The sequence below is a fragment of the Choloepus didactylus genome, chromosome 8, assembly GCF_015220235.1.
Source record: "Choloepus didactylus isolate mChoDid1 chromosome 8, mChoDid1.pri, whole genome shotgun sequence".
NCBI lineage: Eukaryota > Metazoa > Chordata > Mammalia > Pilosa > Megalonychidae > Choloepus > Choloepus didactylus.
This window is the reverse complement of record NC_051314.1, coordinates 138,006,390-138,030,312: the sequence shown is the minus strand read 5'-3', so window position 1 is coordinate 138,030,312 and position 23,923 is coordinate 138,006,390.

Here is a 23,923-nt window from a genome sequence, read left to right as displayed (position 1 = left end):
ACAGTTCTCTGAAGAGGAAATACAAATGACCAAGAAACACATGAAAAAATGTTCAGCTTCACTAGCTGTTAGTGCAAATTAAGACCACAATGAGATACCATCTAACACTGATTAGAATGGCTGCCATTAAACAAACAGGTAACTACAAATGCTGGAGGGGATGTGGAGAAATTGGAACTCTGATTCATTGTTGGTGGGACTGTATAATGGTTCAGCCACTCTGGAAGTCACTCTGGCGTTTCCTTAGAAAACTAGATATAGAGTTACCATTCGATCCAGCGATTGCACTTCTTGGTATATACCCGGAAGATCGGAAAGCAGTGACACAAACAGATATCTGCACGCCAATGTTCATAGCAGCATTATTCACAATTGCCAAGAGATGGAAACAACCCAAATGTCCTTCAACAGATGAGTGGATAAATAAAATGTGGTATATACACACAATGGAACACTACACGGCAGTAAGAAGGAACGATGTCGTGAAACATATGACAGCATGGATGAACCTTGAAGACATAATGCTGAGCGAAATAAGCCAGGCACAAAAAGAGAAATATTATATGCTACCACTAATGTGAACTTTGAAAAATGTAAAACAAATGGTTTATAATGTAGAATGTAGGGGAACTAGCAATAGAGAGCAATTAAGGAAGGGGGAACAATAATCCAAGAAGAACAGATAAGCTATTTAATGTTCTGGGGATGCCCAGGAATGACTATGGTCTGTTAATTTCTGATGGATATAGTAGGAACAAGTTCACAGAAATGTTGCTATGTTAGGTAACTTTCTTGGGGTAAAGTAAGAACAGGTTGGAAGTTAAGCAGTTATCTTAGGTTGGTTGTCTTTTTCTTACTCCCTTGTTATGGTCTCTTTGAAATGTCCTTTTATTGTACATTGTTGTTGTTTTTTTTAATTTTTTTTTTCATACAGTTGATTTAACAAAGAAGGGAAAGTTAAAAAAAAAAAAGAAAGAAAAACAAGATAAAAAATGTAGTGCCCCCTTGAGGATCCTGTGGAGAATGCAGGGGTATTCACCTACCCCACCTCGATGGTTGCTAACATGACCACAGACATAGGGGACTGGTGGTTTGATGGGTTGAGCCCTCTACCACAGGTTTTACCCTGGGGAAGATGGTTGCTGCAAAGGAGAGGCTAGGCCTCCCTATGGTTGTGCCTAAGAGCCTCCTCCTGAATGCCTCTTTGTTGCTCAGATGTGGCCCTCTCTCTCTAGCTAAGCAAACTTGAAAGGTGAAATCACTGCCCTCCCCCCTACGTGGGATCAGACACCCAGGGGAGTGAATCTCCCTGGCAACGTGGAATATGACTCCCGGGGAGGAATGTAGACCCAGCATCGTGGGACGGAGAACATCTTCTTGACCAAAAGGGGGATGTGAAAGGAAATGAAATAAGCTTCAGTAGCAGCGAGATTCCAAAAGGAGCCGAGAGGTCACTCTGGTGGGCACTCTTACGCACAATTTAGACAACCCTTTTTAGGTTCTGAAGAATTGGGGTAGCTGGTGGTGGATACCTGAAACTATCAAACTACAACCCAGAACCCATGAATGTCAAAGACAATTGTATAAAAATGTAGCTTATGAGGGGTGACAATGGGATTGGGAAAACCATAAGGACCACACTCCCCTTTGTCTAGTTTATGGATGGATGAGTAGAAAAATAGGGGAAGGAAACAAACAAACAAACAGACAAAGGTACCCAGTGTTCTTTTTTACTTCAATTGCTCTTTTTCACTTTAATTATTATTCTTGCTATTTTTGGGTGTGTGCTAATGAAGGTATCAGGGATTGATTTAGGTGATGAATGTACAACTATGTAATTGCACTGTGAACAATCGAATGTATGATTTGTTTTGTATGACTGTGTGGTATGTGAATATATCTCAATAAAATGAAGATAAAAAAATAAAGAGATAAGTTAAAAAAAAATAAAGTACCATAAATGTAAAAAATTTTGTAACCTTTAAGTTTTAATACATTTTTGAATTGTAGAAAAGTTGCAAAAATAGTACAAAGAACTATCTACTTTATATTTAGATTAATTATTTACATTCTGCCCCTTTTGCTTGATCATTCTCTTTCTTTCTTTTTCTGAATCATTTAAAAATAAGTTGAAGACAAAATGTCTCTTTGTCCTGAATATTTCAGGATATATTTCCTAAGAACAAGGACATTCACTTACATGACTACAGTAAAATTATCTAAAACAGAGTATTTAATATTGTTATCTCTTATCTAGTTCACATTATATCTTCTAATTTCATCAGTTGTCCCAATAGTTCTTTTTTTCTCCCCCAGTCTAGTATCCAATCCAATGTTATGCATTGCTTTTAGTTTCACTGTCTCCTTAACCTAGAATAGTGCCTCAGTCTTCTTTGTCTCTCGTGACCTTAACGTTTTCTAGGAGTACAGGCAAATTAATTTCTAGAATGTTTATCTATGATTTCCTCATGATTAGATTCAGGTTATGCAAGTATACTACAGAAGTAATGTTATGTCCTCAGTGCATAATATCAGGAAGCATATAATAGTGCATTGTCCCGTTATCAGGGACATTAAAGAAAAAAAAAAAAAAAACTAAATCAAGGGTTGCAAACTGGCACCACATAGGCCAAATCTAACCCTAGGTGTGATTGTGGTTTGACTAGCACCTAAAGTCTAGTTGCATCTGAGTAATCCTACTGTTGTAGGAGTACATTAACAGAGCTGCTAAGAGTGAATAAACACACCCAACCACCAAAACACAAAGACTTGTGGACACCAAATGTTCAGAGTCATGTAAGAAGAAAATACGCTTAGAAGCTATCCCCAGAGTCAGTAAAGATGCATCATCTTGTCTAGATACTTTCCCCCAATTCATCCCAAATAAATGGTTGTTAAATTCATTTTGACGAGGAAATGTCAATATGTCTGCCTCGAAACAGATGTCTGCATTCAGAATGACTGTCTGCCAGTTAGTTTAAGTAACTCGAGTCAAAAGGCTTTTATTACTCTGTATTATATGACCCAGTTTGTGTAAAAGAAGAAAAAATAGGTTAGGGATTTTAAAGGGAAAATCTTGAAAATTGGCTACTTCTACAGGTTTAGTTTCACTGGATGCTGGAGTGGAATAAAATCCATCCTTCTCAAGAGTCCATAAGTGTTCTGGAAGCAAGAATTACCTCTTTCCTTGAATCAGAAGGACTGGCCATTTATACATACTTATGCCCCTTTGACTCAATTTTCTTGCAAAACAGCAGCTGACTCAGTTTTACCAAGTGACAGTGAAACCTTGGTCTACCTGAGAAGTATTCTCCTTTCAAAAAAGTACTACCAACCAAGAGCTCCTGTTGGCCCATGAAATATGTGTTGCCTGAGCCACATGTGGGTATATGCTAGTACATATAACACATTTTCCCTTTCACTGCTCAGAACTCATTCATCCTGATTAGAAGTTTTTGGCACATCTTGAACATTGCATAATCATACACCAGCACAGAAGCTTTTAGCTTCTTGCCACTGTTCATGGTTAACCATCCCCAGTGCTGTAATATCATTGATATCTTCAAGAGATAACCCAAAGTTGTCTACTGGCTGTATAATTTGTCAGACATTAATAGGGACTATAGCTATCGGTAAATACATAGAATTTTTGTCATCTTTTCCTGATAGTGGTTTTGATAAGATTTAAAGGTAACCTCAGCCTTAGCTTCCTTAAGTACTGTGTATTTTTTGTTTTCTTAAACAAGTGGCTTAAAATGCAGGGTGTGATAATGTTATGTATCTATGTGCCAAAGACTTGCTGAAGTTTCTGGTTTTATTGCTGGTTGTTGACATTTGCTCTCTCTTACTGGAAAAAGTAACCTTTTTCACTTGCGGTCCTCATTCCCAGAGAATATATGAGCATTAACTTCAAGGAAATACTCAGGGAAGTCCCAAAAGGAGTCGAAAGGATTCGGTTCCATTAGCAGATAAAGCACTTTTGGAGGGGCCTCAGCAAATTGCTTTGTGAAAACCTTAACAAATGAGTAGAAAATAGCACACACATGCTCTATTGAATCTTTATTACTTAGATGCTGTTAATCTCTGACAGCCTGAAGGTTTTCTCAAATGGCGATTAAGAAAATAAAAAGTGATCAATTTGAACAAATCAGTCAGTCAGTGAAATATAAGAAATCTTTCACTGAGTTAACCATTTTATTTTTTTAAAACTAATCTGATAAAGGAATTCAGTAAAAATCCTTTTACTGGCTCTCTTAGATTGGTATTTCAAAGCTCTCCAACAGCTGGCCCGTTTAACTTGACAGAATTTTCTGCATGGCATCCATCTATTCCAATCAAATTGGCCTTGCAATTGCCAAGCATATCTTTTATCTCCTCCCCTCCTTACCTTCGTTCACCTTATGTCCTGGCCTAAAGCACTTTCTTTTCTCTCTCTGCCCATCTCTTGGTCTAAATTCAAGTAGTGCTACTTCTGTGAAGTTTTCACAAATGGCTACTTTTCTGAATCCCTAGTTGTCTGTTCCACATATTGTAAGATCTCTTGGATTATTTCTACCATTTTGTTTCTGTATCACTCTTCCTTAACTGACCATGCATTTCTATTTCATCTGTCTCAGGTAGATTTACAGTTCCCAAAGATGTAGTATATTTATCTTTATAGCTCTCAATTGCTTTACACAGTAACTTGCATACAGCTGACATCCGATATCTTAATCTGAATAGTTTAACTAATCTACGTAAATCATATAACTAATCTCAACATAAAGATAGATCAGTTGACAGTTATGGAGTAATTTTTAAAATCATAATCATATTTGTGGCCCAGATATGCCTACAATAGATTTCACTTAGGAGATCATGACATATCTTGGATAAGTCATTTTACTTCCCTTAGCTTCAGCTTTCTCATCTGTAAAATTGAAAGATTAACAACTCTCCTACTTATTTCACTAGGTTACTGCGAAAGTTGAATGATGTGCATAGTTAAGTACCTTACAAATACGAACAAGCAGAGTCAGGCAGAAGAATCACTGCCATCGGAAATCCTATATCAGTTATAGGGAAGCATTCCTAAAATGATCAAGACTGGTGATCATTTTAAGGTATATTATAATCAATTCTAAACACTGCTGTGAATCAGATTGGTATTCTTATTCTTACCCTGCAGATGAAGTTACAAGTTATCTAGAAGCTAGCTTTCAATGGCTCCCTATTTCCATCTGCACAGTGGAGCAAGTGGCTACATGGTACATAGTGGAAATATAGGCTCAGGAACAGCAGAAACTTTCAGCAAATGACCGCTTTATCACCTACATGGCACAGAGGGTCCAAAAAAGCAGGGGAACAGATTCCACTGTGGCCATTTCCCATGGTGGCCAAAACTGCTTTGGGTCAGGGTTGGTAGATGGCAGCTCTGCACGCTCCATTTTGGTTGGAGAAGAGAGACAAGTCTATTCTGTTCAAGTGGAGGGGGCCTGCCATGTGAGAAATCCTGTCCATATAAGCATCTGGGGCTACTTGTTCCCAGTTTCCAGGTTTAGGATCTGGTCAGGTCTCTTCATTAGACTTAACACCTCCAGGTTGTGGAATGGAAACAGCACAATAGAAGGGTCATCGGGGGTAAGTGAGGGCTGGGAGATGGCCGCTGAGTAGGTGTCCGTGTCTTTCCCAGAAGGGCATGCAGCTCAACAACTTTACAAGGCAGCCAGCGCCTCCCTCTCCCAGCTAATCTCTCTCCTTCCTTGAAGTCTACACTTAGAGGTCAAGGACTCCTGGAGATTTTTCCTATTTACTCCCTTATGAAAAACTGGCTGGTTTTTCTCTCTCTGTACTGAGTCGTATAGAACATCCTCACAGTGCCTGGTAATTGCCTTTCATTTTCTGGGTGCCGCAGCAGCTCAAAAGCTCCTTGAGAACAGGACTGAGTTTTTCCCAGTTTGTCTCCTGAGCACCTTTCAAGGAGCCTGGCACTTCCCAAGCTCTCAATAATCAAAAAAGGCAACTTGCTCACTTGCCCTTCCTCTGCACAGACTATATTCTTCATCTTAAAATATTCTATTAGATGTTATGAATCATGTTTATTTCAGGAAATCTTCCCGAATTAATCTGCTCTGGTCAGTCCTTACTCTGGATCCCTTTTGAAAGTATTTTTTAAATGAATGTGTATCATTTAGCATTTTTTGGAATCTTGTAGACAATTAGTGTGAGGTTAAAGTATATGCACACGATTTCTCCTAACACCAGTTTTTTGTTTTGTTCTTTTTAATTAAAAATTTTTTTTATTAGAGAAGTTGTGGGTTTACAGAAAAATTATACATAAAATACAGGGTACCCATATACTACCCTGTTATTAACACCTTGCATTGACTGGTGTGGAACATTTGTTACAATTGATGAAAGAACATTTTTATACTTGTGTTATTAACTAAGTCCATGGTTTTAACTTACGGTTCACTGTGTTGTGAAGTTCCATGGATTTTTTTTTTATGGATTTTTTTAATTCAGTTTTATTGAAATATATTCACATACCGTACAGTCATCCATACAGTATAATCAACTGTTCACAGTGCCATCATATACTTGTGCATTCATCACCATAATCTATTTCTGAAAATTTTCCTTACACCAGAAAGAATCAGAATAAGAATAAAAAATAAAAGTGAAAAAGAACACCCAAATCACCCCCCATCCCACCCTATTTTTTATTTAGTTCTTGTCCCCATTTTTCCACTCATCCATCCATACACTACATAAAGGGAGTGTGATCCACAAGGTTTTTGCAATCACACTGTCGCCCCTTGTAAGTTACATTATTATACAATCATCTTCAGGAGTCCAGACTACTGGGTTAGAGTTTGGTAGTTTCAGGTATTTACTTCTAGCTATTCCAATACAATAAAACCTAACAGGTGTTATCTATATAGTGCGTAAGAATGTCCACCAGAGTGACCTCTCTACTCCATTTGAAATCTCTCAGCCACTGAAACTTTATTTCCTTTCATTTCGCATCCCCCTTTTGGTCAAGAAGATGTTCTCAATCCCCAATGCCAGGTCCAGATTCATCCCCAGGAGTCATATCCTGCATTGCCAGGGAGATTTACACCCCTGGGAGTCAGGTCCCACATAGCAGGGAGAACAGCAAGATCATCAGCCAGGGTGGCTTAGCTAGAGAGAGAGGGCCACATCTGAGCAACAAAGAGATACTCAGGGGGAGACTCTTAGGCACAATTATAAGCAGGTTTAGCCTCTCCTTTGCAGTAATGAGCTTCATAAGGGCAAATCCCAAAACAGAGGGCTCGGCACATCAAACCACCAGTCCTAACGTTTGTGAGAACACCAGCAACAATCCAGGTGAGGAAGTCCAACACTTCCACACTTTCCCCCTGCTTCTCGGAGGGGAGGGGGGCTGTAAATATATTTTTATTCTTTGCCCAAATTACTAACAACACTTTTAAACTCTTTCAGTAAGCACTGAGCTTTTTTAGGCTTCAGTTAACCCCTGATTTTGTGCATTCTCTAGCAGGACATAATGCTCATTAAAGGCTATTTGCTATATGCCACCTCCCCTTCCAGTTTTCATTCCCCTACTCCTGTAATCCATGGTTCATTAGGCATTTTTCTCCCCTCACTCACATAACACTAACTGTTGACTGTATTTCAGTGTAGCATGGAACTGGACTACTTACTGACAGGAAGGCGGAGGAGAAAGTGCCAACCAGGACTTCCAGACCAAAAATGTTCTTTCTTCTTGATTGAGGGCTTCTTCTTTTACCTTGAACAAGTCATTTCTAACACTGTATTTTCTTCTTCATCTATTAGGAGGAGGACTTGTAAGATCCCCTCTAGCTCTATACAAAGCTACATTACAAAAGTAATAATCCTCCAAAAAATGACCAACATGATGCCCAATCCACAAGAGAGAAAAAATTAACTCAACCATAGTAGAGAAAAATCTCTTTAATAACTTTGAAACCTTCTTTGAAAGAAAGGGGATAGAAAGGATAAAGCCAGAACCTACTTAGCATTGCCAATATTATGTTTAATATTGCCAATACTTCTCATGTGAAATATTTCAGTTTCACATTCATACAGTCTGTGCTCTTGGCATGAATTTTCCTAGGCAGTGTCATTCCAATGCTTCCGGCATACAAGAAATTTGAATGGCAAATCCTCACCGAACTAGCAAAGACTTCCAAGAAGAGGGGAGGATCTAGAATTAAATGGAAAAGAAATATTCTGCCAAGCATAAAACTTCAAAGAAAGTACACTGTATCTGCCCCTATTGTTCCGTTTGTCTATTTTTGGATAAAAATCTGTATTTATTTCATTCCTCTTGTTCTAGTTTGCTAATGCTGCAGAATGGAAAACACCAGAGATGGATTGGCTTTTATAAAACGGGGGTTTATTTGGCTACACAGTTACAGTCTTAAGGCCATAAAGTGTCCAAGGTAACACATCAGTAATCGGGTACCTTCACTGGAGGATGGCCAATGGCGTCTGAAAAACTTCTGTTAGCTGGGAAGGCACGTGGCTGGCGTCTGCTCCAAAGTTCTGGTTTCAAAATGGCTTTCCCCGAGGACGTTCCTCTCTAGCAAGCTTGCTCCTCTTCAAAACGTCACTCACAGCTGCACTGAGTTCCTTCTCTTTAAGTCAGCTTATTTATATGGCTCCACTGATCAAGACCCACCCTGAATGGGTGGGGCCATGCCTCCATGGGAATATCTCATCAGAGTCATCACCCCCAGCTGGGTGGGGCACATTCCAAGCAAATCTAATCAGCACCAAAATGTCTGCCCCACAAGACTACATCAAAGATAATGGCATTTGGGGGACACAATACATTCAAACTGGCACATTCCACCCCTTGGACCCGAAAACGACATTATCTTTCCAGGTACAAAATACATTCATTCCATCACAATATCATAAAAACTTAAATCATTTCAGTAACAAAAGTTAAGTACAAGATCCTATCAAAATCAATTACAGGTGTGGTGGGTCCTAAGGCATAATTCTCCTTTAGCTTTGGATCTGTGGACTTAGAACAAGTTATATGCTTCCAATATACAAAGGAGGGACATTTATAGGATAAACATTCCCATTGCCATAAGGAGAAAGAGTAAGGAAAACAGGATTAACAGGACCAAAACAGTTCCTAAAACCTGCAGAACAAGCTCCATTAGATTTCAAAGTCTGAGAGTCATTCACAGAATGATGCTGCATTCTTGGGGCTTGAGAGAGTGGGAGTCTAAGCTTTCTGAAGGGCCTTTGTGTCAGCACTTTCATCTCCAAATGCTTAGGTGAGTGCTCCAACATATCCACACACTGGGGAGACCACCTTCTTGGCCCCACCCTCAACAAACATTGGGGCAGCTCCCAGATTCCCTTCCATCTCCAGGGCACATGCTCAAACCCTTCAGAAGAGTGTGCTGGCAGCCAGGCTCTCCCCAATTCCCTGGGAATGTGCTCCACCGTCTTTGGGGCTTAGGGTGGCAGGACATTTCCTGAGCATTGAGGCAGAAGGCCCACCCTCGACCTCCAGGGCAAACTCACCCTTTCCATGCATGTGGGCTGCTCCACTCTCCCAGCCCTAAACCTCTTGACTCCAGACCTCAACCTCCGTGGCTCTGTCTTTGAAGAAATTTTTCCTTCAGTTTGTTCCTTGTCTGTCTCCTCCAGTCCAGACTGGCAATGGCTCTGTCTATAAAGATCTCACAAAAATTCTGTTGGCTTCACATGAAGCATACAGGGGTCAAAGCCGTCAGACAATAGAACTTTCCACAAATCTTTTCTGGATAATTTCATCTCCAATCTTGGCTTGTACTGAAATGGCGGTTGGGTTCCATGTTTGGTTACATCCTCACATTGGGCTGTAGCTTCTGGGATTCCACCCCCTGGAAGCTCATAATTTTCCAAGCCATCAGCTTCTGGTTTCTTTGGACCCAAGAGTTCAGTTCTAAGTTTATCTCTCTCCGCTCGCATTTTACTATAAGCTGCAAGAAGAAGCCAGGGTACATCCTCCACATGTAGTCTGGAGATCACCTCAGCTAAGTATTCCAGGTTGTCACTTTCAAATTCTTCCTTCCATCTGTCACCAGGACTCAATTTTACCAAATTCTCTGCCACTTTGAAACAAGGATCACCTTTCTTCCAGTTTGCAACAACACATTCATCATTTCTGCTCAAGTCCTCATCAGAAGTATCTTTAGAGTCCATATTTCCATAAACAGTCTCTTTAAAGCAGTTTTGGCCTTTTCTATCAGGCTCCTCACAATTCTTCCAGAATCTTCCCCTTATCCATTTAAAAAGCTGTTCCAACATGTTTGTTATTTGCAGACAAAGCAGCAAAAGCACCCCACTTCCAGTACCAAAATCTGTTCTAGTTTGCTAATGCTGCAGAATGGAAAACACCAGAGATGGATTGGCTTTTATAAAAAGGGGGTTTATTTGGCTACACAGTTACAGTCTTAAGGCCATAAAGTGTCCAAGGTAACACATCAGTAATCGGGTACCTTCACTGGAGGATGGCCAATGGTGTCCAGAAAACCTCTTTTAGTTGGGAAGGCAATTGGCTGGCGCCTGCTCCAAAGTTCTGGTTTCAAAATGGCTTTCTCCCAGGACGTTCCTCTCTAGCAAGCTTGCTCCTCTTCAAAATGTCACTCACAGCTGCACTGAGTTCCTTCTCTTTAAGTCAGCTTATTTATATGGCTCCACTGATCAAGGCCCACCCTGAATGGATGGGGCCATGCCTCCATGGGAATATCTCATCAGAGTCATCACCCACAGCTGGGTGGGGCACATTCCAAGCAAATCTAATCAGCACCAGAACATCTGCCCCACAAGACTACATCAAAGATAATGGCATTTGGGGGACACAATACATTCAAACTGGCACACCTCTAAACCAGCTACATAAAATGTCCAATCATCAAGGCAAGCATATATGTGAGTGAAGAAAGAGCAAACAGAAGAGGAGGTTGCCCTAATAATCTGTAAATTTATTTTTGTTTTCATTTGATTTGATAGATAGCCACTGCCTTAGCCACAATATCAGATGGTGTGGTCTATGTTCCAGATGCTCTTTGTTCCAACACAGCTATCAAATAACATCAGAATTATCACCTGAGTAGGTAACCACAACGGCCACAGAAATTTTATCTTACTTTATTACTAATATTCCAGTAATAATATAGCTGCATTTGGGGGGGAAAAATTCAAAATATAGTTTTTAAACTGTGAGCTAAAATATGTACAAATTTAAAAAATTTATTGACTCTTACTAATCCTAAGTCACTCTCTCATTCTCACGTATTTGTATTTTGCCTTTTTCGCTCACCACCCCTTGCTTCATGTACATATTTTCATATAACAACAGTCAAATTGTTCTAATTTTGAATCCACCTAGTATTCTTTTATGTTGCAATACAGTGGTTAGCATATGTGTTTCCTAAGTTGGAATATTAGGACAGTTTAAAATGTGAGGCTCTTATAGATAATTCTCCTGTAAATATCTTTACACGGTTTTCTCCTTGTACACACATTCATCAGCAGAATGACTGGATCTATGTCTAGAAGAATGTATAGTTCTTATGACATCACTCCAAGTTTGCTGCCACCAAGATTAAACCAATTTACAAATGCCACCCATGGTGATCACGTATGAATGTATATTTTCCTATAGCCCAGCCTTTCATATTTTCAAATTAAGTTCTTCTGTTTTGCCAGTTTAAATGGCATATGAAAATACATAAAATATTATAGCTTTCATTTATTTTACTATTGACAAGATTGCCTGTGCTTCAACATGATCCTTTCCTACTTTGGACCATGAGTATTATGCCAAGTGCCACGTCAAGACATTAAGATGACCCCAATACCATCCGTGCCATCAAAGAGCCTACGGGGCAGTGAGGGATGCAAATACAAGAATAAAACCAGTGCAAAAAGGGATACAGTACATCCCTGCAACACAATACTATACAGCAATGAAAAGGAGTGAACTACTGATACATTCAACACCATGGATGAACGTCAAAAGCACTGTGCTAAGTGAAAGAAAGCAGACTACACACTGTGTGATCACATTTATATGACACTCTGGAAAAGGCAAAACTACACGAACAGGAAACAGATCAGTGTTTACCAGGGGTTGGGGTAGGGGAAGAGGGTCAACTACAAAAGGGTGGGGATTAGAAGTGTTCTGTATCTTGATTGCGGTGGTGGTTACATCACTATATATGTTTGTGAAAATGCAGAGTGCTGTACACCTAAAAAGGGTGAATTTACCCTAATATAAATTATACCTCAATAAACCTGACCTGACTTTAAAAAGTGACAAATGAGTCAATTGAGAGTATTTATTAAAGGTGAAGCTTTGGGAGTCAGGATGCTGCAGTTTGTTTCTTTCACATCACTTACTGATTAATTGACCCTATGCAATTACTTTATCTCTCTGTACCTCAATTTGTTAATCATTAAAATGGGGGTAAGTAATAGTGCCCTACTTCGTGGGGTTACTAGAAGAGAGAATCAATATTGTAAGAGTGCAATAGATTTTGTTTACTTTTATTCAAGTACTATAACAGCACACTTTTTATTCAAGTACAATTTTTATTCAAGTACAATAGTGGTAAATGATGTGCAATGGAAAATGGGCAAATGGCCAAATTAGTAATTTATGAAAGGAAGAATATAGGTGCCTATTAGGACTAGAAATATAACTTTGGCCCAACTAATAATCAAAGAAATAAAAAGTAAATATAAACAAAATTTTTGTTTATAAAATAAGCAAAACTTTTTTCTTCCTTGATTTTTTGAAACCCAGAGTTGCAGGGGATGTCTCACATGTAAATGGTAGAAATGTAAACTGGTCAATCTCTATAGAAAGCAATTTGGCATATGTTCCAAAAGCATGAAAGTTTTAAAACTCTTTCATCCAGTAACTTTATATTTAAAAAGTTATCCTGAAAATGTATTAGCCCATGGGGTTGTATGCACAGTTATGTGATGATACTGTGAGCCATTGTGTGATACTGTGAGTATCGTTGTATATTTCAGATGATTTGTATGGTATGTGAATAAATCTCAATAAAACTGCATTTTAAAAAAAGCTTCAGCAAGCTCAGAGTGATTTAGGTGCAAGGGCAACTGTTGTGACATATTCATAAATATAAACAAAAAAAGTGACAACTCCCTAAATATTAGGGGAAAGTTTAAATAAATTACACACACACACACACACGCGTGCGCGCATAACCAAAAAGTCATGTTTTTGAAGATTACTAAACAGGCATGGGAAGCTATACAGTCAAAACACAACTCTTTTTAGAAGGGTCAGAATCTGGCTCCTGAAATAAAAAAGAAGTTTGTCAGGTGGAGGAAATGTAAAATTGCATTCCAGGTAGAAGGATTGGCCAAGACAAGGCTGTAAAAGACACCGTATATAATGCCAACAAGCCTGGACTGTTTTGGTTTTTTTTTTTTACTTTTTATTTTGAAATAAATTCAAACTTACAGGACAGTTGCAAATCTTTTGGTTTTAAGAAGAGGCTTAACACAATTGTTTTATTTTAGGAAGACATCTTGGCAGGTAAGACCATCTCACTTTTCTCTTTTGTACTTTTACCAAATAGAATTAGACACAGAAAAAAATTAGTTTAAAAATTAGTACCAGAGGTTATCTCCTCCAAGTTCAGTATACAGAATAAGCAGCTACAAGTCACAAGTACAGTGAGAAGCATGATAATGTAAACATCTGATTACGGAATCATTCAATGTTTGTTGAATCTATTGCCTTCCTAGGGAGGCAGGTGCATTATTGCCATCTCCCATTTTCTGTTGTTGTTTGGCTTGGATGATTTTCTAACAAATGCTTGTTTCCCCTACTTTGATCTGCTTTTCTACCTTCTGGGCTGTTTTGCTCCACTATCAGAACATAGTATAGCTTCTGGGTATTTTTAAATCTTATTATTTTATGCTTGATAGGTTAATAACGAAAGTCTGTGCTGTCTTTGGAATCTTAAGTCAACAATCCAGTGAAGGTGAGCCATTTCCCTTTACTTTCCAGTTTTGAATCATCATTTTGCAAAATAGTAGTTGCCGCTTCTAAACAGTAAGCAAGACTCAGGGCGGTTACACCATGAGTAAAACACCATATCCTCGGCCAAACTTTTATCAGACGGCATTGCAGAAACTCATTAAGCCACATGAGCCAAAGATCCAGGTGAATCATCCTAAACCTCCACCCAGTTCAACTTTTCCCTCTGGTGACAATTAATTATATTTTCCCCTTCTCCCACTCCCACTTCCACCAACACACAATCACGCAGCCTCATTCTGGAGCTGGGAGCTAACATAAGGTTCACTTGCTTGGCCCACACATGGAGAAGATAAGAAATAAAATTTCTGCAACATTTCCTACTGAGTCCCTGGAAACAGGGAAAAAAACTAAAAATCTAGTCCTAAAAGTCCTATTGGCTTGGTCTTAAACATCATACCCTACTTGACTCACATTTTTATTTCTTAACAGAAAGAATGGTAAGGCAAATACTTTTCATGGGAAAGTTCAAATAAGAGTGTGCTACTTTATTAATTATCTAAATAGTTAATGTAGTTGGCATTATTCAACCCAGTTTGAGTAGAGAACCAATGAATTCTAGAACTCATAGCATACTCATAGAATGTTCGTGGACTCTAGTTGCTAAGATGGGGTTTGACGACCAGCTCTCTCCCTTATCAGCTGTGGGACCTTAAGCACATTATTCAACCTCACCAAGCCATGATTTCATCTTAGAGGGATAGTTCCTATTTCACAGGGCTGCTGTAGGGATTTATTATAATAACATGTTCAATGCCAAGCAGAATGACTATTTCTTGAGAGACAGTAGTGTCAACAATAGCACGCAGGCAGATAACACTTAAATTCTAATCACTCTACATATATTAGCTGGCTTGATCCTCTCAACAACCCTTTGAGGGAGACACTATCATTACTCTTATTTTACATATGGGGAAACTGAGACACAAGAGATTACAAAGATACTAACTGGTTAAATGGGGATTTGAAAGCACACAGCTCTAGAACCCATGTATTCAACCTCAAAGCCATTCTGCCTCTTATAGGAATGGATTCTGCTGTGTTGCAGTAAAACTTTATTTATGGACACTGAAAGTATGCAATTTCATATACTTTTTAAGTGTCGCAAAAGATGATTATTCTTTTGATCTTTTTTCAGCCATTAAAAAATGGAAAAACCAGTCTTAGCTCACAGGCCATATATGAAAGCAGGTGGCAGCCCAGATTCAGCCCGTGGACCATAGTTTGCAGACCCCTGGTCAAAAGGATTGAAATAAAATTAAAACAAAGACATTAGAAGAGAAATATGGATCACAATTGTTGTCCTTACATTTTCATATTTTATTTGACTCAACCCAAAAAAGATTGCCCCTCATTGCTCTCATTTCTCTTTATAGCGCTTGAGCCCCCATGGTCCAGCCCCAGAATCTAGTTCAAATCATCGTGTGCAACAAGCTGCATGGCCTTGGGCAGTTTATTTAACTCTCTGTCACCATTTCTTCATCTGTAATAACAGCAGCTATCCCACAGGTTGGTAGTTGTGGACATTAAATGAAATGATGCATGTTAAGCAGTTATCTCAGTTCCTGGCACATTGTAAATTCTCAATAAATGATAACTTACCACTATGACTAGTCTTGGTATCACTGCAGGTAAGAAAATTAAAATAGCTCATACTCTGAGGTTCACTTCCACCATTCTCTACCGACTGATTGTCTCCTTAGAAGGTGAATAAAAAGTAGTTTAAAGTCTCCCTCCCTCTGTCCCCACCACATTATCCCTGCATCACCCCCAAATGTGGCCCCATGGAACTAGAATTCTCAACTGTCAGCATGGGTCTTGTGTTTGAGCACATTTTAAAAACAAGCACATTTATTCACTATTGTTACCTCTTCAACACATTTTGAAACAATAATGAACATCTGTTTAGTCCATTCTCCCTTTCTCAGCATACATGTCGGGCATTAGCAGTGAGCAGAGCAGAGCATTTTCAAACCTTACTTGGTGTTCTCACCATTCTAGAAAAAAAATCTCCTGTGCACGGCACCTAACAGAATTCTGGCTCTCTGTCTCAGACATACTCCCCTACAGCCATAAGCTACCTTCTAATCGGCAATAGTCACCAACATTTCACTCACCCGTCTTTAGCATTTTAGGTGCTGTTTGCAGCGCTCTTGGGTCAAGGAAAGAACAAGGAAATGCAAACCCTCATAATGAACCTCTGTTGAATTAGAACAACCGCATTTTATCTTATTCAATTAGGCCATATGTGTAGAATGCTACTTTGGGTTGGTAGCAAGGGCAGTGCGTCTACTTACACACATTTCCTAAACCACCAAGAGTAGCTATCACCATCACTGTTATCCTCATTCTCCAATATTTATTGAATGTTTACTGTGTCTTTGGGAGATAAAGGTCCCTAATCCTTTCTGCTACAGCAGCATTTGCTGTTGTAGATGAAATGTACGAATAGGAAGCTGAAGAAGACCCGGAAGTCACCGCGATCGCTATGTGGCCAAGGAGAAGCATGACTCTGATAAAAGTCCTCTTGCCTCACTATCTCACACTCCAGACTTTTTTTTCTCAAAAAGACTTGTGGGCAGGTAGCTTCAGTAAAGTTCATCATTTATCGGCCGGCAAATCAGCTGAGCATGACTTGGTTATCTGATTCTCTATTTCAGAGGTCTGATGAGTTTTGTTCTCAGAAGAGCATGACAATTCATCAGGAAAAGGACTGAGTGATGGTTCCCAGAAAATGCTTTACTTGTCATCTTGAGGTTTCCATATCACTGGAGTTGAATGTTAACCCTGGCCGCCTTGACTAGCAGAAAGGATCTTGACCCTTTGTTGAGCAAGAAATATGCCCTTTTTAATTTTTAAAGTGTGTTGGTATGAAATCATATAATCATAGCCCAGGTCATTTTAACAATGAAGCATCTCAAATAGAAATGTCTGGAGCAAGTCTGGGTTGCCCCTTCTACATTAGCAGGCAATTGCCCACTTCCTTGGTAGGGTGACCGTGTTATTTCAAAAGTCTTCTCTACACTTAGTTTCGTGGTTATTTGTCCTGCTTCCCAAAACAGGTGGTATAGATGGGGCAACTCTTAGTCAATCAAATATTTTACTAAATTTTTTCTAGAACCACAAAATTAGTCAATGAATAGGAGACCCGGTGATATATCTAGTGTCCTAGTTAATCTCTTGATTGGGTTGTAAAGCCAGGCACCCTAATGAACGGAGAGATAAACAGATGCAGAATTCTGTCCTTTTTTCCCAGGAAGTTAATCTTAGGCAAAGCCGTGAAGTAGGCAGAGTTTACCTGTACACATCCTGCCTTTAAGTGACCAGCAGTGATGTTCTCTTCTCTCCCTTTTGCTCATAGCTGCTTGCCCAGGAGTCCTTTCACGCTTCCAGATTCCTCCTAGTTAGCATGACTGAGATGATACTGGAGTGCACTCTCTTTCTTCCAGTACCATGTGACAGTTTACAGTAAAAAAAAAAAAAAAAAAAAAAAAAATTGCTTAAAACAATAGATATCTATTAGCAGCATCTCATTCATTTATAACAAGACAGTTGGGATACAATTTCTTAGTAGAGCCTTTCCAAAGATCTCTCAGCTCAGACCAATAGGCAACCATCTCCTCACTTATTCTACCTTCATACTTGCCCCCCTCTTGGCTTGGGTTCACAGCCCATTGCCCAATATGTGGGGCATAATAAGAGAAATTATAGGTACCTACCGTAAACAATGCTTTCTTAAAATTTCCGAAGATTAATAGATGACTGAAATGCAATTGAGCATTCCCTGCCAGAAGACACACAGAGAATCTGTGAGAAAGTCTCTCTCTCTCTCTCTCTCTCTCTCTCTCTCTCTCTCTCTCTCTCTCTCACACACACACACACACACACACACACACAGGCTTGATGAAAGAGTAATTGGAATAGAGAATACTGGTGTGCAAAGGCAACAAATTGTGCATCATTCTTTACCTGTTCAGAAACACCTTTGTTTCTGGCTTCATCATCAAGAACAGTGCCTAACAAATAGCTGGCCCAGAGTAGCCATTCAATCAATATTCATGAAGTGATTGAAATAGTGGATATTATTTCAGTAAACCAGGGTCTCAGGAAAGTCTCATTTGAAAAGTTCAAGTATCAGGATATCCCAGATGCCAACAGTGAACCTTCCTGTAGATTGCTTCTTATGGTATGCCCATCTTTACTATTAAGAAGTATAATCCTATCCAAGAGGAATGATTACCTGTGTTCACACAAAAACCTGTACATTAAAGTTTAGAGTGCCTTTATGTATACTGACCCAAAACTGGTAACAACCCTCATAGGCCGAATGGATGAACCAATCGTATTGCATCCTTACAAGAGAACACTACACAGCAATAAAAAGGAGCCAACTACTGATACATGCAGCACAATGCGTGAACTCAAAAGCATTATGCTAAAATGAACAAGCCAGAGACAAAAGACTACATGATATTCTATTTACATGACCTTCTTGGAAAAGCACAATTATAGGAACAGAATTGCCAGTGGGGTTGCTGGGGTGGGATGGGAAAGTGGGATGGGGAGAGGATTCACTAAAAAGTGGCATAGGGAAAAAATTGGGGGAGGTGGTGATGAACTTGTTCTCTATCTTGATTGTGATGGCATTCAATGTACACATTTATGAAAATTTGCAGAAATGTGCACCAATAAGGGTGAATTACAGTGTATGTAATTTAGACCTTCATTTTGAAAAATGAAATTTAAAGTATAATTATTGTCTGCAGCTTAGAAAGGTTGATAGATATTTTACAGCTATTCAGTTTCTGTTCCTGCTGGAATACACAGTTTTTTTTGTGGTTTGATTTTGATACCATCATGGTCTTTGAGAGAGGAATGCTGCGGAGACTTGATTACTTTTGAAGGAACTTTCATTTGGAGGCATTATTCAGGGGACTGAGAATCTAATAATTTGAGGACTTCTTGATTCCCTAATATTCCACAAATACCTTTTACCTGGCCAGAATATTCTAAGGATAAATTAGTTAATATATGCAAAGAATTTTGAAGATGAAAAGCACTATGCAAATCCTCAAGTGCCGTTCTTAACCTGAAGACTGAACTTAAGGCTAAAGCATTTTCAAAGCCTATATAACTGGGCAAGTTTTTCCATCATTTTGTGTCATCAGTTTTTCAGCTGCCTCCTTACATAGTGATCACACAGCTTTTCATCTTAGCACTGAAGCTCTGATCACTTGAAAGAAGAAAGGCAACAATGTAAATGCTTCAAAGCAATGTCGAGGTGGCCACTTGGCTGACAGAACATTTCAAAGCCAACAACAAAGGTCTGGAAGTAAATACCTTTGGAGTAGATAGAACAAAACATATTTCTGATTGCAGAAACATCTCATCTTATGGATTAGGTGTGTTTCCAAAGTGCACTGCACACAAAAATTTATTCTACCAGGAGTTTATGTGGTAAAATAAAGAACTTCTTTATATTATGATCAATCACTCCTGAAAGAATGTGATGATTAAGTTCAGAATTTTATAGATTAAATTTTCTTATATTGGGCCAGGGTCTCCTTTGGTGAGATATGTAGTTATAGATTGATGCACCCAGACTTCAGTACTCATTTCTCCTCCTTCAGAAATAACACAACAAGCATGGCTAACTCCAGTCTACAGATCATCCAAACCCTCCCAAATGGCGACACTCATTGTTTTGATTTTCATCTCCCTTTATTTCCCCTGCCTCTTCTATGGCTGAAGTACAAAGTAATAGTAAAGACTTGTCTAAGAGCCAAGGAGTCTGAGGGGAAAAGATGAGAAAGGAGAGATCTGGCTAAGCAACCACTGAGATATCCTGCCCCTAAGTCATTAAGACACTTTCCACCACAAGAAATGAATCTACAGATATATTGTGGAATTAAGAAAGTAGAGCATGAATAGTCTTCTTTTTTTTTTTAAACCAAATAATGAACAAAATCATTGAAAGAATGAGTACCTTCACACATCTGACAGGCAATAAGGAATAACAGAAAATCTTACAGGACCACGTATTACAAGACCTGAATTCTGGTCCCAATTCTGCCATAAATAGCTGGAGGGCATTTTGCAAGGCATGTGGTCCCTCTAGACCTCAGTTTCTTCATCTGTGAAATTAGAGTGGTGCATGAGATAATCTGTAATATCTCATCCAGTTCTAAGTCAACACATTTTATTTGTTCTCCTTTAGGACTATAATAGGTATTGTTGTACCGAGCAATAAATTTAAGATTTGTCTGTCTCCATTCACCAATTTATGGAGCAAACCAATAGGAGACAGTATCACTCATGATACTGAAATTATTCGTTTCCTTATTCTTATACAGAGTGGGAAATTCAGATTGAGCTGAAACTACACCCATCATTGGAAGACATACCTGGGTGCACCTAGAGAAATAAAGGAATGCCATCCCCCCCCCAAAAAAAAAAAAATAGTCTAACTGCATGAAGGACTGAGGAAAGTCCTGCTAGAGAATTCTCCCTTGGAGAGGAAAGACTCATGCAAACAAGCTTGGTCCTTAGTTTTCAAGGCGCTAATGATTGTGACGCAACATTTTGTCTGGTAGTTGGCTTTACCTGCCAGCCCAGACCCTAAAAGACTCATAGTCAGACTTACGGAAGTAAGCGGAGAGAGGAGATTTCTTATTACAACTGGAAGAGAAGTTTCATTAAATATCCTGGAAGACATTATGGTAAAAGTCTGATGATTTTTTTTTCAGAAGGTAACTAATAAGTAGAGAGAAGCATTCTCGAGCATTCTGTGGGTTGACCCCTTGAGAACACAAGGTGATCTGCAGAGGTGGGGGGACAGCAGAACTTCCTCTGGGAATCAGGTGCCTGGAAGCCATCACCATAGCCAACAGTCATGGTAGAATCCAGTGACAGGCATGCTCTGGCAGGGGAACCCCAGCAGGCAAGATATGCCCAACTGGGGGAACAGACTGAAATCAGATGGAAGGTGCAAGTTCCCAGACTGCAAGGGACACTGCTGAGGTTTTTTGTGATTGCATGTGCAACATCATTAAAAACTTCCAGAGATATACCTGGGGTGAGGAGTGGGTAGTCGTAGGTACAGGAGACCAGTTAGGAAATGGGAGTGAAATCCAACAGAATTCATGCTGTAACTGATTTTTTAAACCACAGTGTTGCCATAATACTATCATTTTCCCAAACAAGATCAAAGGAAAGGAGCTACAATTATTAATCAAATCCACTGTATGAGTATTAGAGCGAGGGATGTATACATCATGTAAGCAAATATTTTAAAGAAAATCACGAAACACCTTGATGTCTTGGTTGAAGAAGCAACAGTGAATGCTAGACAATCCCTTATCCCTGCTAAGAACCCAGAGACCCTTTTTGGCCTCATCTCTGCCAGTCCCCCTTTCCCCTCCCTCTTCATTCACTGGTTTTGCCCCTGTCCGTCTGAATCATCAGACTCAATGTTTTCTTAAAAATATTTTTGTCATGCATATGATAAAGAGAGCCATCTCATTCAATTAGCCACTTTAGAGATGGAGGGTTCGGAATAAACTTAGCCCCTAACTTCAAAAATATTCAAAGTCATAATTTGTTTTTTAAAGAAATTTATCAAGAAGAAACTTGATGATTGCAAGATATAATTGCAGACATACTTATTATGACAAAGGATAAAGGTTCACAGAAAATCCACTTTACTTACTTAGAAGGGAAATTAAGTAGTAAAATTATGATTGTCTTCCACATAGGTGTTATTTTTAGAAACATAGTTTCCCTCTCTCATCTTTGATCTATCTATCTATCTTTCATATATATACGTATACATATATTTGCATAATTTCTCCCCACCCCATTCTTCCCATTCTCCATCTCCCTATCCTCTAGCTTTTCTTTAGGAAAATCCATAATATTGCCTGACACTTTGTAGGGCTCCATATCTAATCCACACTAAAGATGAATCCCACAGACAGTGAGGTTCCTAAGTGGTCCAGGCTGCATCTGTCATCCTTCCCATAAGAGTGACTGGGTATTGGACACCCTCCAGCTGTACTTAGAAGTCCGAGTAGAAGTTTAGCTCCAACGCTCCTTCTCCTGGAAAGCCTTGTGTGAAGCCCTAGCCAGATGTTACCAACCCTTCTCTCATTCATTCAATTTTCATTCATGTATCTTTTCAACAAATATTTATGTCCAACTATTTGTGGGATGAAATGCAAGGCATCTTGTGGTTTTCTCGTGGCTTTTGTTGTGTTCTGCCCTTTATTGAGGCACTACTATGTAACAGAACCCAGACTGGATACTTCATAAGCATTTGTTCACTTAATCTTCACAGCAAATTTAGATGTGATCTGCATTTGATAGATAGGAAAGCAGTCTCAGAAGGATTAAGTGGTACAGAGGTAGAAGAAATGTGTCTTTCTGATTCCAAGGCCTATTATTGTCCTACTATATAAAGCAGATAAATCAGAGCTACTCTGATTAAAGCAGGCTTGAAGGATCCAGAGAGTCCTCAGATCACCTTCTGTCACTCCTTGGAGAGCTCTGTAGATCTGGTGTGCTATTTGTCTTTGTAAATAAAATTTTATTGGCAAATGGCTAAGCCCACCATTTATATATTGTCTATGACAGTTTTTGCAGCGCTGTGGCAGAGGCCATACAGCCCACAAAGCCTAAAAAGTTTATTATTGGCCCTTTACACAAAAACTTTGCCTACCCCTGGTCTAGGATATCTCATTCTTGCTTAAACCAAGTTTCACAAAACTTAGAATTTCTAAACTTTTTTATGTCAACATTGTCTATCTTCTTATCACTCTTTCTTAACTTCAAACTCTCCCGTGTATTTCTTTCCTTGTGTACCTCACCAGATTTCCAATGTGAGACCCAATTCCCAAGTACTGTGCAAATAATCGTGGTCTTATAATCCAAAAATTCAGCCCAAAGGAACCATTTCATATTGTTTTCTTCTCTCTTCTGATTTTTTCTTTTGGCCAGTTTTTTATTTCCTTCAATTATTGTTCCACTCCTTACCTCCTAAGGAATTTCAGTTCAAAAGAATATTCTAAATGAAACAAGCAATTCCCACCAATCCTGACACAAATAGTACCCTTTGCATTGCTCCCACCCCACCCCATAATATGAAATATGACATAGAGACTCTCCACATGGACAGAGTGGCATTTTTATGTCATCAGCAATGCTAGCACTATTTGCCATACTCTTCCAGTCCTCTAATTTAATGTGCTAAGTGTGGCAACACTTTGGTAAAATAAGTAAAAGATGAATCCCAACAAAGCTATTCCAATGAAACCCCTTGGGAGCACCCCTCTGTAAAAGAGGGTCCAGGGCTGTTCCTTTAAGGAAGCATATGAATTGTGCACTTTGCTTTTTCCAATATTCAAAATTAAATCCCTCCAAATGGCTTACAGACTGAAGTTTATAACCTCAGCCTACGCAAGTCCAGTGCAAAAAGATCTACAGCCTGCAGGCAGAGCGAGGAAGCTCTTTAAAGATGAATCATTTTCATAAATGAGTGCAGAGGGAGGTCAGGCCAGGGGACACAGAAGGTTACATGTGTGCCTGAGATAAGACCTCATCCATCCTCCGCTGACTGTCACGTCCTGATGGGTGAACATTGCCTTGAGCTCCCATAAAACATGTTGTTTGCAGAAAACTTGCAGGTGGTTCATAAAAAAGTCCAAACTGTTACCATGAAATTTATCTCCCACCGCGGAATCTGTTTATAATAGAAGCAAAGGATCTCAAATAGAAATTAAGTATCTCAGACTGACTTATATTGGCTAGGAGGATTGAAAAATTCAACCTGCT